Below are 17,192 nucleotides of genomic sequence, written 5' to 3'. Positions count from 1 at the left end.
GCTTTGAACACTTGCAAGAGCTGCTATATAAATGCCGAGGCCAATTCTCATCACCGAAAGTTGTCCTGAAACTATCGTAATTTTTTCTATGTGTTTATGGAATTCATGCTAGGGCCAACCCCCCCCCCCCCAAAAAAAAATATTGCCCCTCTTTGTTTTTGCAGCAACATTTTTTCCCCCAATCAAAATGGGAAAGGGGAGAGAAATTTCAGAAAATTTTGAAGACTGTTACCTTAGTTTTAATTTTTCAAGACAATGTGAAAAAATGGGGGGGGGGCAGGCAGGTGTGTGTGTGTGTGTGTGAGTGTGTGTGTGTGTGTGTGTGAGAGAGAGAGAGAGAGAGAGAGAGAGCACTCATGCACACAAACTTTGTAAACTTTAAAAAGCCTTACTAACTTTAAAACCATTGCCCCCCTCCTACTTTCTCTAAAAACTCCTGAAATTCTCCAAACATTCTCCTGCACCCCTCAGTCTTTGGGGTGCTCTCTTTTCCCCTGTCCTCCTCCTAATTTCTAAATAGGCTGATATTTCTGGTCCAACTCTGTCTCTCATTATCACCCGGCTTCAATTCCTTCCATCAGATATTTGCCTGCTTCAAGAGTTTGATTTGTTTAGACAAGCAGTTAAGCCTTTCCTACTCAAGCAGACATTTGGCCTTTCCTAAACGCTGGAGTGTTTCTCTGGTTTTTGGAATTTCCCTGCAAATGTTTGCTTTTAGATCACATTGTTTCCTTTAAAATCTTAATTTTCTTGGAGGGTTACATTTTACATTAGTTTCCGATCTTTTGGCCCTTTGATAATCAGTATAAACAGAAAAGAGAGCTTTATACATTTCTAAACAAAAACAATAAAGACCAACAAATTGAGTCTAGTAGCTCATCTGATGCAAAAGAAAACAGTAACATACAATCCAGTTGGACAAATAGCAATTTGCGCAATTCTCATTAATATATATATATATATATATATATATATATATATATATATATATATCTAAACAAATTATTCCACCATTCATTTTTGCTGTACAATACAAGTGGCAATTTGAACGAATGAAAATGAAATAAATTCATTCTTAACCGCTTTGCACGGCAGGCACTGTTTTGTGTTTTAGAAATAGGCTAGAATGCTATGTACAGTTCACAGAAAGGTCATGTAAAGGGTGGAGAGGAAAAAGAAGAGATACATGAAACTGACAGAACAGAGATATCTATTTTAGTTCAGGTCAGGGTGACCAAACTTCGAGGGCCCAGTGGCCCTTTTGCAAACAAGAGAAACTGCTATGGGCACTGCACACAAACCACATCCCAATGCTATTGGCTACAGCAGACGGCTTTTTTCAAGCCTACTTTCAGCATGGGGGGCACTTTAGGCACCACAAAATGCCACTTCAAGCCCTTTATCATTAAATGCCCTTCATTTTGCCATACACAGAACAGAAGCCATCAGTTGCTTCACACATCCTTATTTTGCGCAGGCGTTTTCTGACCCATAAGATCATTCAAGACCCTGTTTTGTGTATCAGAATGCCCCAAATTCTTATTCTATATTCTTTTAACATTGCTGTCTCATTGGCTTTGGGCTGCATTTTAAACTACATTGTGTGTGTTTTTTTAAATACAGTACACTGTTGAGTGGTTTATATAAATGCTTTTAAATAAACAAAATTTGATTTATTTACATAATTAAGGCCACCATGTTGACAACCCCTGGTTTAGACAGCTGTTAGATTGCATTTGTGCCCTATAAAATTGCGACCTCTGGTCCAACCCATCTGAGATTTAGGAAGTCTGATGTTCAGGGGTGAATCTGATTGGACTGAACATACCAGAGTTAGCCGCAGCAGAAGGATGCCCAAATCTTTCACTGAAATCAACAAGAAAACAAAGTGATATTTGCACTCCCTCATTAATTCCCATAAAACCACATAAAATAGTGGTGCTGGCTGCCACCCAGTTCACCAAATATACTTATTTAAGATTTATACCAGAAGATTAGAAAATGGCCATAGTAGTGAAGTGACTGAACGTACATTTTGCATGCAGAAGATTCTAACCAGGAAGGGCTAGGAAGACTTGCCTGAGACCCCAATCAGTGTAGACATGTACTGAGCTAGATGGACCAATAATCTGCCTAAAGCAGAGTCCTCTGTTCCTCAGATTCAAGTATACACATGGTTAGAAAACAGACTTGGCTTCTGCTACAACCATTACATGTGCTGCATGTCATTAACATTTCTACTGCAGCCAGTGGCGTAGTGTGGGGGGTGCAGGGGGGGCCGGCCACACCGGCTGCAACATCTGGGGGGCCCGCTCGCACTCGCAGCTCTCTGCCCCTACTAAAATCCACGGGTTGGGGGCGCAAATTACTTGCCTTGCCCCGGGTGCTGACAACCCATGCTACGCCACTGACTGCAGCAGTCTCCGCTGAGAAGTATCACTGACTTTGGTTCACAGAGGTCTGCCTAATGTGCAGACGTATGGTATTAAAAATGTCTGGAGGAATGCATCATGACAGACAAAGGTGCCAAAGAACTTCATAAATTCGAAGGAGAAAACGTTCAATCTGCATATGCTCTTGGAAAAATATCCTCCCCAAACACCAACATTTCTGTTGCATCCATTGCTTTTACCAGTGCACTGGAGTTTTCAGTTACACGTTTAAGAAGCTGAGAAAAATGACTAAACTTTGATTCCATCATCATACATTTTTATAAACAGCCTCATTGCTAAACCCACGTCAGCCTAACCCAAACGGTGTTTCTCTCCAGACACAGAGGCAACTGAACCAGAAAGGGAATGTGGCAACATGGCAAGGTGAGGAAGATGATCACAATTAAGACCCTTGCAACTAGACAACTAGAGTGTTGCATCTCCCCGAGAAAGTCATAGAATCAGAGAACTGTAGATATGGAAGGGACAACAGGGGGTGGGGGGGTTATCTAGTCCAACTCCCTGCAATGCAGGAATTTTCTGCACAATTTCATATGGGAGGGAATATTCAATACGGAATTGGGACACAAAGAAAGTTTTATTCCTTTTCCTCTTTTCTCCCGTACAAGAGGCATTTAATTTCTGAAGTTAATGTCTGCTGTTGCAGGGTAACAATATGAGGCTTCTGACCCTATTTGGTTGCTTACATTGCCAAGGATGAAAATACAGATTTCTATTTAATCAAGAGGTTTTCTTTTCCTGCAGTAACTGAGAGAAGTATACATACTTCTGGCACCGGGACCCAAGGTCACCCAAAAAGGCTCAAGGCACAGAAAAAAGACTGAATCAAATCCATACCTAACATTCTATCCATTTCAACAGCACAGCAAGCTTCCCTGGAAAAAGTACTAAGCTCCTAGGCAAATTTCAGCACTATATTTAGAGAGCCACGGCTTAATGCAGGGACAAAGCCAGCATCCAAACCGATACACAGCCAGAATCATGTTTCTCTTGTTTGCATAGAAACATCTCCTGTCACTATACAGTTACACCATTTTATAACGTTCCTTTCTTTCTCTCTTTTTCCCCACAATCCAGACGCGGAGCATCCCAGAACCAAAGAATCAACACAGGGTTCGAAGAGAACAAGAACAATTTCATTTCGGACACAATTCTAAGTGCTAGCTGTCACCTCCAAAGCTCTAAGGCTGTGGCCCTCCAGATGTTACAAGTGAACTACAACTCCCCATCACTCCTTACCACTGGTCAAACATGTTGGGAGTGATGAGAGTTGGAGGCCAGTGGTTCCCCATCTCCACCTTCAATTTGCTGAGTTTTCTCAGGAATCACCTAATCCTGCATGAATCAGCCTGGAAATTCCACTCAGCTTCTGGAAGTCCTTCTTCCAGCTCCAGAACTGGCATGAATGGATGCTTTAGTTGAGTTGCTGCTACAATTGACTTTAAACAGATATTAACAACCAAGGCTATTTTCATAAGAAGGATCTCATTGTCTACATTTCCTTCCTCCTAAATTCAAATCTAATACACATTTGTTGGCCAAAAGTGCATACGGTTTCAAAGCCCTTCACTTCTTCAATACCCTACTCTGAATTCTAAACATTCAATACAAGTTCTTAAGGGTTTTCTGTTCCATTTTGTCACAGGCAAGAGGAAAGGCGGGGGAACCTTCCAGAAATTCAAAACACCTCTGCAGTTCCATGGCAATTGCTCACACCTCTACACTAGTATTTTGAGCCAAATAAACCTTGTTGTATTTATCTAAGCAAGACGTAATCAGGGAAAAAAGAAAAGGCTGCATGAGTAATCATTCTGAATTTCATCTGCAATCAAAACATATCCACAAATATTTCAACTTAAGGTGTCTTCTGTATTCAGAGAGGGAGAAACTCCCCACAGTAAGCCCACACAGATCATGAAATGACCACACGACCAGCTAAATCATTTCCACTTTCAACGGCCTCTTCTCACATGCAAACCTCAATTTGGTTTCACATTTGCTTATTACATGCATACATATCCTGCCTTTCACCCATACAACTCAAGCAGCAGAGACCCAAACATGCTCTGATTCAGCAAACCTGTTGCATCATGTACCTTCAGGTATGTGTTAGTACAACGGGTGAGGGCTGATCAACATAAGCTCAATCCAGACAAGGTTGGAGATCCTGTTGCTGGGTAGTTCATCTCACCAGCTTAGTGACCAGTCAATGGAAACGGAAAGGTCTCCAAATTTTGGGAAACAATTTGTTCTGGTTTTTCTTCCAGACCTTCACATCTGTAATGGTCATCCCAGCACTGGAGAGGGTTGCAGGCCCCCTGAAGAAAGACATTCCCAGTCTGGGGGTGCTCTGCTCATTGATCTACCTTTATCACTGGAGGTGCAAGTTACTGCCATAGACTAGACCATTTCCTACCTGGTTATGATGGCATTCCAGCTTCTGCTGATACACCAACCAAGGGCATCCCCAACTGGTTGGCCTCATTATCCAGATTAGACTGCTGCAATTCATTACACATGGGGCTGCCTTCACAGATGGCCTGGAAGCTTCAATCAATGCAAAATGCAGCTGCTAGGGTCTTAAATGGAACTACATGTTACAATCGCATTACACCTGGGTTTTGCCAGCTGTACTGGCTCCCAGTAAGATATCCACACTCAACTGAAAGTGCTGTTTTGACATTTAAAGTTCTTCATGGCTTGCAACGAGGACACCTAAAGGTGTCTCTTTCTCCACACGGGCCTGCTCATATACTAAGGTCTATCTTCAGGTGCCCCTCCAGCTAAGATATGATTACAAGGTCCACTTTGTAATGGCATCTCCAGGAGGTTTCCCTGGCTGCCTACCTTAATGCAATTTCAGTACTTAGCAAACCCTTCTAACCTCTGTGCATTGCCATAATGCTGTTCCCTGCTTTGTTTTTAAACCCTTTCAACTGCCACTCCTGATACTGTGTATTTAATGTTGCTTAATGTTCTTGTTTTAAAATGGCACTTGAACCAAATTGCCTGGGGAATGCACTGAAAGGTGAAGTACAAACGAAATAAAGTGCAAATACACAACTTATGCCAGCGAGACTACACGTTCGGTTCTCCTTTCATGAACATTATTTACATGTGCTCAGTGGGCTCATTATGCTTTTTTTTACAGCCTGATCCTACACATGCTTACTTTAAGAGTAAGCCCATTTGAGGGGAAGGATCCCAGAATTTCCCTACAAACTTTATTGCTGCCTAGTGCCATTTTAAAAAAACAACATTCACCATCAATTAACCTTATTAAAAATTAGCAGAAAGGAGAGAAGCTTTTCACAAAGTACTCAGTGCAGGGGGACAGGGGTTTCATGCAAAGTAATATCTTTTGAGGGAGCTTGCAAGTCTCATTTCTTTCATTCAACAAGCCAGTGGTCTAAATTCAGTGGTCTAATTTCTGTAGGCTTCTCAGGGGCCCTGCGCTTCCTGAAAAGTTCATGAAGTCCCAGGCTGGGCTTTCCTGTAGGTGTGGGAACGTGGGGGAGCTACAGTTCATGTACTTGGCAGTCTGCTGTTGCTGCTTTTAAGTTAAGACTTTATTCAAAAAGAAACCACTATGGAAAAGGTACCGCATTTTTCGCTCTATAACATGCACCCGACCATAACACGCATGTAGTTTTTAGAGGAGGAAAATCCGTAGGCATGCCACCCGTAGGCATTCCCTCCATAACACGCACAGACATTTCCCCTTACTTTCTAGGAGGAAAAAAGTGAGTGTTATGGTGCAAAAAATACGGCATATAAAACAACTTGCTTTAAATAGAAAATCAGCTCACCCACTGCTCTTAGGCACTCTGTACCAACTGTACAGACACTCTGTACCAACTTCCCCAAGGTTTCCAGGCTTCAGTTAAAGCCCAGGGGAAGAGTCCCATGGGGCTTTATCAGGTAAGAATTCTGCAGCCTTCCCAGGGGACCATGCTTCCTGAAAGGCACATGAACTCTGAAGCTAGGGAGGCTATGGAGCACCGGAGAAGCCTTTTCTAGAAAGAAAACATGCACCACCTGCAGCCCTCTCACAATATAAGGTCTGCTCAAGACTGTACACACAGTATGCAAAGTTCAAAACTGCCCCGAGAAGGCAGTTTGGCAAATCTGCCAATTTCTCATTCCCTCACTTTTAAGTTCAGTTCTCTGCAGTTCCGTTAACCGTTTTCAATTTTTTTGTTTAGGTCCTCATGGAAATCCATCAGCATTTTAGTGCTACTGTCCTTTGCTATTAACGGATGGGTGCAACTTTGCTAGATATACCCATTTCCGCAGAGCAAAGCAAATGCATGTTTGCAATTTCATTTAATATCTCCATTTTTACACCCATTACTCGGCTGGGGAGCTGCACTGCAGAATTCAGAAAAGTGTTGATTTTCGAAGGATGCCTTTGGGTTTCAGTTCGCCTATTGTTTTGAAAAGTGAGAATTAGGTTGGTTTGCCTTTAAATGCAAAGTGAATTGAAACCCCCCCCCCCAATTTCTAGAAAACCCCAACACCTCTTTTGCAGGGGTGGAATTGGGATGCCTTTTGGGGGCACAGGGCTTAACTGCCTTTTTCTCTTACCTGAAACCCTTCCTGCGCAATTAAAACAAACTGGTTCACTGAAATGTCCAAAAATTGCTTTCAAGCAACTCTGTTGGAGCCAGATACTCCTGGCAGTGACCTTGGATTACTTTCACTGAATGTTCTGCCAATACCACCTCCAGATGATCTCTCCAGAGAGGAAAAGGAATAGCTCTGAGTCACTCTTTGCCCTCTCACTCTCTCCAATGTATCACAGGCCATCTGCAATCCACAACCGTGATAACTCAAAATCCAATATTCCCAAAGGCTTAACTTGGGAAAGAAAGGAAAAAAAGATGGGGGGACACACCAGGCAAGGGTCTTCAGCAGCCTTTTCCAACTTTGGGTCCCCATATTTTTTAGGACTACAACTTTCATCAACCCTAGCTAGCAGCACCAGTGGTTAGGGATGGTGGGTCCCCAGTTGTCGTTGGACTACAATTCCTATCATATCAAAATAGCAGGTTAGGGATTGATGGGAGTTGTAGTCCAACAATATCTGGGGACCCAAGGTTGTGAAAGGCTGGTCTACAGGTACAGACAAGAGAGAACACAAATATCTTTCTCTGCATTCGCTGCCATTACACTGAAAACAACTAATCAGAACCGAAACCAACATACTATACTCGCAAACTGAAGTGTTGATTTACTCTCCCACGGTCCTAAGCGCTTTTTGAATAAATACAAATTTAAAAGCAACTCTCAGTGGGATCGAGGGTGCTTAGGGAACCGCCGATTGGCGGATCCCGGAATTCAAACGGAGAAATCGATTATCCAGCTGCGGCTGTCAATTCTAGACCGCGTCTCTGAGCAGCGTCTCGACCTTTAGGAGAGCCCAGCTTAGACTGGGTCGTCTCTCTGGCTTCCCCTCCAAAGGCTTTGATCCAACAGCCGGGGTGGGCGGAAAATGGGAATCGGTTTCCCTTCTGGGAAAATAATCACAGCTGGGGGCGGGGAAAGGGGGGGGGAGAAGTCGCTGTTCAGAAAAAAGGGCAAAAAGAGGCAAAAAGGACTCAGCTGTGAGCAAGCAACTTTGGGAATAGCGTCCCAAATAGGGAGAGATGTTGGGGGGGGGGGTGCAATGAAAGAGAGAGATGTGGGGAGGGGGGAGTGTCAAGCTGCGTCTCTAAGCATTCCTCCCGTCCCAGAAGTGGAATCCGAATCAATGGAAGTCGCTGCCCAATAATTTCGGACCGAAGTGTCCTTCCCCACGAACCCAGGTCTCACCAAGCTTCCCTGGACGCAAATCCCATAGGAGTCCTGGGCACTTACTCCCGAGTAAGCCGCTTCAGAACCGAAAGCTGTGCCAGCGCCGGCGAGACCGGGATCGCCCTGCCATTCCCACGGCTTTCCAAGCCCGACACCCTCTTTGAAACACACCCGCCCACCCCAAAGAACTCCCCCGGTTGCGCCCCTCACCTTCTCACGCAGCCTCTCCTCCGCCCCGCCGGCGCGCTTCTCCATAACCCGCGGTGCCAGGCGTGCTGGGCCGGGCCGGCCCCACCTCCGCTGGGCTCGGCTCCTGCGCAGCCCCAACAGGAAGCCGGAGACTGGCGGGGAGGCAGCGGGAGCAGCCCGGCGCCCTCCGAGAGGGATGGGCGCGCGGGGACCGAGAAGACGGGCTGTGCGCTTTGGCGCCGGGCCTCGTGCGCCCTGGAGCTGGGGAGCCTTTTTGGAGAGGTGGCGACGGCGGATGGGTCCGAGCGAGAGGCTCCGAGGCCTGGCAGGCGGCGAGCGCAGTTCAGAAGAGCAGCAGCAGCAGCCTATGGAAAAGGTTCGGCTTGTGGCTCCAGCGGCGGGAGGAGGAGCTGGAGAGGGACAAGCAACAAGCGCCTTCTGTGCGGCTGTCTGCGAGCTGCCAAGTGTCGCGCTGCCCCTGGCCGCCCCTTGATCCCAGTGGTGGGGCCTTCAGGGGCAGGACTTGGAGGGCAGAACCAGTCCAGGGGTCCGCTCAGCAGAAGGCGCAGTAGGACCCCCAAACTCAACTGGGCACATTTTGAAGTACAACTAAAGGCTTCCCCTCCTCCGCTGTCAGACCAAGCAGTGCAAAGTCTAAAATTACCACTTAAGCTGCGCCACTGTGGGATAACGCCACAGGGCTAACTAATCCCGTATTTCATATCGGATCATCTTTTTTCCGCCGGAGCGCCCACGTGTCTGGATACCTAGCCACGGGCGGCAAGAAAAGCTGTGTTCTTATCATGAGTTGTACGTATTGGGAGTAAGACTCCTTGCATTTATTTTCTGGACTTCTGAGTAAAACTAAAAAAACCCTTTGTGATCATAATGCACGTGCGTGTGAAAAGCACATAATACCTTACAGTGAACTGGAAACATCATACAATACCTTCCACATTCAGGTAGTGCCCTGCAGTTAAACAGGCAAATTAGATAGGTCTCTGCCCTCAAGGAGTCTACTGGCTAAAATAAGGGACAAAGGAGGAATCAATGTGCTGAAATGCTTTTACATGTACTTAAAAAGTTTCACTGCAACTTTCCAGAGCAGTTACGTTCAATAGGTCTTGCTCCCAGTTACAGTAACTGTGCAAACACAGTAACAGGTTTAAGCTCTGCTGAACTGAATGGGTGTTACAAGCAAGCATGGAGATTGCTCCCCCAGCTTTATCCCTTCACACTTTTGTCCCACGATATCTAACAATTTTGTGGCATTTTGGTGGTCCAAATAAAGGTACTGCCTGACTGTGGATTTTCTCCCTTCTGGACTGGCATGCCTTCTTTTGCATTTGTACATTTTCTTCATTTAGGGGGGAAGTAGATAATCACAACAGGGACGCAGGTGGCGCTGTGCATTAAACCACAGAGCCTAGGACTTGCCGATCAGAAGGTCAGCGGTTCGAATCTCCGCGATGGGGTGAGCTCCCATTGTTCAGTCCCTGTTCCTGCCAACCTAGCAGTTTGAAAGCACGTCAAAGTGCAAGTAGATAAATAGGTACCGCTCAAGCGGGAAGGTAAACGGCATTTTGGTGCACTGCTCTGGTTCGCCAGAAGCTGCTTAGTCATGCTGGCCACATGACCCAGAAGCTGTATGCCGGCTCCCTCGGCCAATAAAGCAAGATGAGCACCGCAACCCCAGAGTCGGTCACAACTGGACCTAATGGTCAGGGGTCCCTTTACCTTTAACTTTAGATAATCACAACACAGATCCACAGTTGGAACTTGGAGAAACTTCTTGCTCCATACTGAAATCTCTTGGCCTGGTTACTCAGAAGTAAGCTCCACCAGTTCAATGGGACTTAATCCTGGGTATGTGAGTGTGACCACCAGTGGAGAGTCGGTGTTGCAAAGTAGCTGAACAGCAGAATATGGGAGGTCTTTAGTTCAAAGGGGTTAACCAGGAACTCCATAGGCAAATTCCTGAGCAAGTGATTCTGCTCCCAGGCTTTGCACTGCAAATATGGGGGGTGATCATAAGAGTGGCCTGCCCTGCTGGGTTGTTGTAAATATTGCTGGGATAAGGTACATCAAGCATGGGAAGGGTTGTAGCTCATTAGCTGAGCACAAGCTTTGCATGTCACAGATCTGCAGGTTCGGTTCCCAAAGCAGTCTAACGAAAACAACTGGACAGTCACTGCCAGCCAGTGTCATGTAACACTGAGCTAGATGGATCCATGGTCTGACGAGGAAAGACAGCTTCCCGTGGGGCTTTCTTGCAGGAGAGTAAGGGATACATCTCAGTGGTAGGGCACATGCCCTGTATTCAGAAGGTAAGGTAAAGGTAAAGGAAACCCCCACCCTTAGGTCCAGTCGTGACCGACTCTGAGGTTGCGGTGCTCATCTCGCTTTACTGGCCAAGGGAGCCGGCGTTTGTCTGCTTCCGCAGACAGTTTTTCCGAGTCATGTGGCCAACATGACTAAGCCACTTCTGGCGAACCAGAGCAGCACACGGAAACGCTGTTTACCTTCTCGCCGGAATACCTATTTATCTACTTGCACTTTGACGTGCTTTCGAACTGCTAGGTTGGCAGGAGCAGGGACCGAGCAACGGGAGCTCACCCTATCGCGGGGATTCGAACCACCGACCTTCTGATCGGCAAGTCCTAGGCTCTGTGGTTTAACCCACAGCGCCACCCGCATGCAGAAGGTACTGGGTTCAATTTCTGGCATCTCCGGACAGGGCTGGGAAAGTCTTCCCTCTCTGAGAAACCCTAGATAATCGTTGCTGATGTTAGATGGATCAATGTCTAAGGCCTCCTTCAGGCTGCCGCTATTTTGTGGGAATGATTCAATCACATATCAAAACTGTAGGTTTGGGGCAATTAAAATATATTACAGCTCTGCGTCGTCCAAGCACAACACGACTGCTTTTTTAATACTTTCTGTGGTTTGGAAAAGCAATGGGGAGAGCACTGAAAGTGGGATGAATGAATGACTAATGCGAAGATGAGCAAATACTGCCCCCTCCGCAGACCAGGATGGCTGCTCATTGTCATCCAAGAGCCCCATAAAGAAATCAGGAGAAATGCTCAATAAAGATTGGGTGTAATCTAAGCTCCACATAAACCTCGAGCAAGCAAATCAGGATGTATTCTCAATAAATAGCTTATCCGGAGGGGCCCCTAAGCAGCTTCATATATTCCTGTTAGGAATACTTGAAATGTGCTATTTACGTTATGTTGGGATCCCTAATAATATTTTTTAAAAAAAAGAAATGTGCTATTTAAATGTGCTCTGTGTTTTTCTTAGAGCTGAAATGTTCAATCAGTCAGTCAGTTAGCTTAATCAATTAAAGCAGGAGTAAGCTCTGTTGAACACAGTAGGGTTTACTTCCCAGTAAATATGCACAGGAGAGCACTGTTGGTCATGGGGGGGGGTGCCCTGGTTAATCAGGCAGTGGATTTTTTAAAAATAAGAAATATAATTTTAATACATGATCTAATCAAAACTGCACGTGGTGGGACCCATCTTATAGCCTGCAATGGCACATGTTTGCATTAGCTAAGAACAATAGAAATATTTTTGAGAAATAAGATTTTAACCAGGTGAAATTTTATAGATTCAATCCATTAAACCTCTTATGATGAATTGATTAAAACGTATTTACTCGGTTGCAGCCCTTTCTTCTTATTTTTGAACTTTCATAGGCGGAAGAAAATTAAACAGGACCTGAAACTTTAAAATCAAATCCCCACGCAGCTGATCACTGGGTGACCATGAGCCAGCTACTATCTATCACTCAGCTTACCTAATCTGCCTCACAGGGTCATTTTTAAAGATAAAAATGGAGAAGGGTGTGGGGAGAACCATATATGTTGCCTTGAGCTCCTTGGAAGATAGGTGGGATAGAATTGTAATAAGTACAATAAAACCCTCAGACTGTGACTGAATTAGCCAAGGGTAAATAGATTTGCCCTCTGATAGAAGTGTCCCTTCTCAGTGTATCAGAAGTCTGGTTTGCAACACACATTGCTGCGATAATGGTATAAATGGGCTTCTGGTGCTGAACCAAGAACAGGCAAATAAAAGGGTTTCTTCTTATCACTTACGTCCTGCTCCTCCTGATCTGCAACAAATAAGCTCTCCCTTTATTCTCCCCTTTGCATCGTCCAACCTCTCCCATCACAACTGCCGCACTTCCTGCCAAGATGATGTACTGTCGATGTTAGAAGAAAAGAGCCAAAATTATATATTTACTGTTTATTACATTGATATTCCACTGTGGCATTGCATGGCTCTCCTCTCCTGATTTTATCATCTCAACAACCCTCTGAAGTAGGTTATGCTGGGAGAGAATCACTGATCTAAGGTCATCCACTCATGTGAACTCATGGCTGAGTGGAGATTTGAACCCTGGTCTCCTTGCATCAGAGTCCAACACTCTAACCATTACACCACACTGGCTCTCAAAGAAAGACAGACATGCAGGGCTGCTGCTGCTGCAGAACAAAGCGATATGTGGGGCTACCTTTGAAGGTGACCCAGAAACTACAACTAATCCAGAATGCAGCAGCTAGACTGGTGACTGGAGGCAGCCGCCGAGACCACATAACACCGGTCTTGAAAGACCAACATTGGCTCCCAGTACGTTTCTGAGCACAATTCAAAATGTTGGTGCTGACCTTTAAAGCCCTAAATAGCCTTGGTCCAGTATACTTGAAGGAGCTTCTCCACCCCCATTGTTCTGCCCGGACGCTGAGGTCCAGTGCCAAGGGCCTTCTGGTGGTTCCCTCATTGCAAGAAGCAAAGCTACAGGGAACCAGGCAGAGGGCCTTCTCAGTGGTGGCGCCCGCCCTGTGGAACGCTCTCCCATCAGATGTCAAAGAGATAAACAACTACCTGACATTTAGAAGACATCTAAAGGCAGTCCTATAATGTGACTATTTTATTTTATTTTTAAACCTGAACTGTGGTTAATCAAAAAATGGAAAGAAAAGCCCAGGGTGAAGGAGGGGAGGTTGCCTAGGCTCATTCCCAAACTGAGCCACCATGACATCCAAAGAAAGCAGTGATATCAAAGCATTAAAATGGGTTAAAGACCAGTGTTAAAGGTGGGTCCTCCTGGGCCAGAAAAGAACGTAGGGACGGAGCCTGTCCTGCTGGAGCCTGTCCTCACAGTGGCTATAACCAGACTCTCGTGAGAATCACGAAAGCAGGACTTGAGCTCAACAGCACTCTCCCCCACGTGCGATTCCCAGAAGCTGGCAGTCAGAGGCATACTTCCTTAGATAGTGGAGGCAGAACATAGCTAGTAGCCTTCAAGAGCCTCCATGATTTTGTCTAATCCACTTTAAAGGCCACCCAAATCGGTGGCCATCAATACTTCTTGCTGGCTGAAGATTGGTTGCTCTGCTACAGGGATGGGGAACTTGTGGTCCTCCACATATCCCTGGACTACAACTCCCATCATCGCAAAACACTGGCCATGCTAGCTTAAAGTTACCAGATTTTTTTCAAAGAATCCGGGGACACTTTTTTTTTGTAAAGAGAAAAAAAAATTATTTTTAAAAAATTATTTAAAAATATAAGTAATATCTTCTCTTCTGTGGTCTCCTCTGTCGTGCAGCCTTCCTCTGGGCCCCAGCCTGCTCTCTTGGAGTGCTAGCTGCCATGGAGTAGGCTCAGGTTGGACCTGGGCTCGGCCATGTGTCCTTGCCCTCCCAGTGCTCTCCTACCTTTTCTTCAGTGACAGCGGCAGCAGCGGAGCGACAAGGTCAAGGCCCCCCTCTTTTTTCTCCTTCCTCTTTCTTTCTCTTTCTCTTCCTTATTCTTCTCCTCTCCTCCTTCTCCCTGCGTCAGCTCCAGGGTTTTCCTGGAGTGCCGCTGGGTGGGTGGCCGGACGCTCTCGCTCCCAGTTTGATTTGGGTCATGGTGTGTATGTCAGTGGTTTCCCCAGTTGATGCGCCGGGTGTCCCCAGTTCTCCCTTGGCAGTGGCGGCGGCAGTGACAGTCTCAGCAGCGCAGAGCCAGCCTGGTAGCGCAGTTGGCTCTGGCTGGCTTCAGGAGCTGCTCGCTGCTGTGGCCCCTGCCATTTTGCCTTGCCGGAAGTCCCCATATGATGTGTCTTGTGCCGTTGAACCAATCACGCAACATTCATTGCTTACTAATAAATCTAATAAACACTTAAAATATGAATCCGGGGACATTAAATGAAATCCAGGGACATCCCAGGGACGGATTTTGTCCGGGGACAGATTTGTAAATCTGGTGTCTGTCCCCGGGAAATGGGGACATCTGGTAACCATATGCTAGCTGGGGCTGATGGGAGTCCCCAATGACATCTGGATGGTCCGAACTTTGCTGTGGTAAGTCAGAGGAACCTTCTCCGTTGTACAGTCATTTCAAAGGAAAGCGAGAAACACAGGGCACTTGGCATTGCAAGGATTCCTCAGAGACATTTTGTCCTGGCTTTTAAAGGCATGTGGATTTCGAGATTTATTTAAAGAGGGGAAGGGGGGGAGCGGATGCCTTCACAGAGTGTGGGACTCCCCACCTCCCCACTGTAAGTAATTGTTTCCCATTTCCGCAATTTTTACTTGGTACCTCCTTTCCGCGCGATAACGAAGGATATGGGAAGCCTATTCTTCAGCAACACTCCTGTCACAAGCTCACTTCTGTGTTTCCTGTTAGCGTTTTCAAGACACAAAGGGCCTGGTTTGCTCAAAAGTCTTTCTGCCCAAGACCCAGATAAATGACTAGGAGATGAAGAACCACACAAATATTTTCATTTCCATAGGGCTTTCACAGGAGAAAGTTCTGGTGGGATGTCATTGGGCTGGGGGTGGGAGTCATAAAACGGTTAAACCTGGAACATCTTGAGCTGGTCAAGAACCCTTTTTCAAAATCTCAACCTTCCAAAAAATAATAATAATGGAGCTGCAGGGTGTTTTTTTGTTTTTAAACAAAATCTATGGCCTTGTTCTTTCTCAGCTCTTGCCTGTACTTTTGCTTTTTGCAACAAGAAGAGCTGCAATCACGTTAATGAGAGCAATGGCCTTATGTGACTTCATTCCTCCTGGGTGCTCTAGATGAAATTCTGGGGGTTGGACTAGATGACCCTCGAGGTCCCTTCCAACTCTACAGGTCTATGATTCTATGAATCTGTGTTGGAAAGGAGCAGGGAAATAGTAAATTTAGGAGGGGAGCCACTGGCAGGCACTGTGCCAAAGGCCCTCTCAGGAGATTTGTAAAATCCTAGAGCCCCTGGAACATCGTCCCAACTACTTTAGAATCATAGAATCATAGAATCATAGAGTTGGAAGAGACCACCAGGGCCATCGAGTCCAACCCCCTGCCAAGCAGGAAACACCATCAGAGCACTCCTGACATATGGTTGTCAAGCCTCTGCTTAAAGACCTCCAAAGTAGGAGACTCCACCACACTCCTTGGCAGCAAATTCCACTGTCAAACAGCTCTTACTGTCAGGAAGTTCTTCCTAATGTTTAGGTGGAATCTTCTTTCTTGTAGTTTGGATCCGTTGCTCTGTGTCCGCTTCTCTGGAGCAGCAGAAAACAACCTTTCTCCCTCCTCTATGTGACATCCTTTTATATATTTGAACATGGCTATCATATCACCCCTTAACCTCCTCTTCTCCAGGCTAAACATGCCCAGCTCCCTTAGACTTTAGAACTGTCTCCTTTATTCGAATTGCCGTCTAATCCCTGGAAAGGCAAAAGCAGTGGCTAGAGTTTCCTCAAATTCTTTTTCACTTTAATATTTTATCATCCATTTAAATGTTAAAACTCAAGCATCAGTTTTCAACCTTAAACGTTTCCCAATGACTGGCAGTAACGAAAGAAGATGTACGAGTGATGTTGAAAACATATATTCTGGAGTCTACATCTGAACAGCTCTGCAAGTAACAAAAATTTTCAAAGTTATATTCTAATACAATTAGGGCATCCCACACAGAAGAAAAATGTATGGTGACGAAATCCTGGCAATGAGACATTAAAATGAATTCTTCACAATGTTATCGGTGGTTGAAGGACAATTTGAAGCCAGACTTACGATTCTGGAGGTTTACAGCTCAGCAAATCCTGCGCTGGATGGACTGCATGTGTTGTGTTTCATTCACAAGGAAACAGCTTTTGCCCAAGGGGGTGCAGAAGTATTGGAAACAACAAGTGTTGTCAGGCTGGGCCCAGAAGGAACCTCTGCAAGATTGCTCTTACCTCCAGGGGATTCTAGCACTGAAGTGAACATTTTTTTCAAGGACCGGGAACAAATTGTACATCAGGTGTCACCTTATTCTGCCAAAGATTGTGATACGATTGCCCAGTGCGATTAAAGGAGCATTCCAGTTCCCTGCCCCACCCCCCATAATTTCCTTCCTTACTAAGTAAAACAATTTCCTTTGGAAATAAATGTGCATGTTCAAGGAAACGGCAACAAGCTCCTTAATTAGAAACCAGGCGGAGTTGGGGGAGCAGAGAAGAACTTTTCTTGAAGTTTTATTTTATTATATTTTTAAAAATAAAATTACTTATTTGGTTTTTCAAATTAGAATTTTACAATCACATATCCAACCTACAACACAGAAACAAGATTCCCAAGAATCTCCTGGGCTTCCCACCTCCCCTTTGTGGGTCCGATAATAATTTCTTCCTGCATCTTTTATAATAATCCAAATCTTTTACATCTGCATTACAGTGGTGCCCCGCAAGACGAAATTAATTCGTTCCGCAAGTTTTGTCG

The 17,192-nt window shown here is 45.4% G+C and overlaps 1 protein-coding gene across 10 annotated transcripts in view; it reads right to left on the bottom strand.

Annotated features, from left to right (window-relative positions):
- Positions 1–16,608, bottom strand: part of LIFR (LIF receptor subunit alpha) — a 105,448-nt gene extending 88,840 nt beyond the window's left edge. For 6 of the 10 annotated variants that reach the window (XR_014012841.1, XR_014012842.1, XR_014012843.1 and 3 more), the window contains exon 1: positions 8,460–8,887. The gene's annotated coding sequence lies outside the window, so the exon portion shown is untranslated. Of the gene's footprint in view, positions 1–8,267; positions 8,288–8,312; positions 8,332–8,459; positions 8,889–16,505 lie in introns of those variants that run through there. The other 4 variants (XM_081212706.1, XM_081212704.1, XM_081212708.1 and 1 more) reach the window with 4 other exon arrangements.
- Between the last annotated feature and the right edge of the window lie 584 nt (positions 16,609–17,192).

Source organism: Podarcis bocagei (assembly GCF_964188305.1).
Source record: "Podarcis bocagei genome assembly, chromosome: 11".
In the NCBI taxonomy this organism is placed as follows: domain Eukaryota; kingdom Metazoa; phylum Chordata; class Lepidosauria; order Squamata; family Lacertidae; genus Podarcis; species Podarcis bocagei.
Note: the sequence above shows the minus strand (reverse complement) of the source record. Positions and strands in the feature narration are given on the sequence as shown.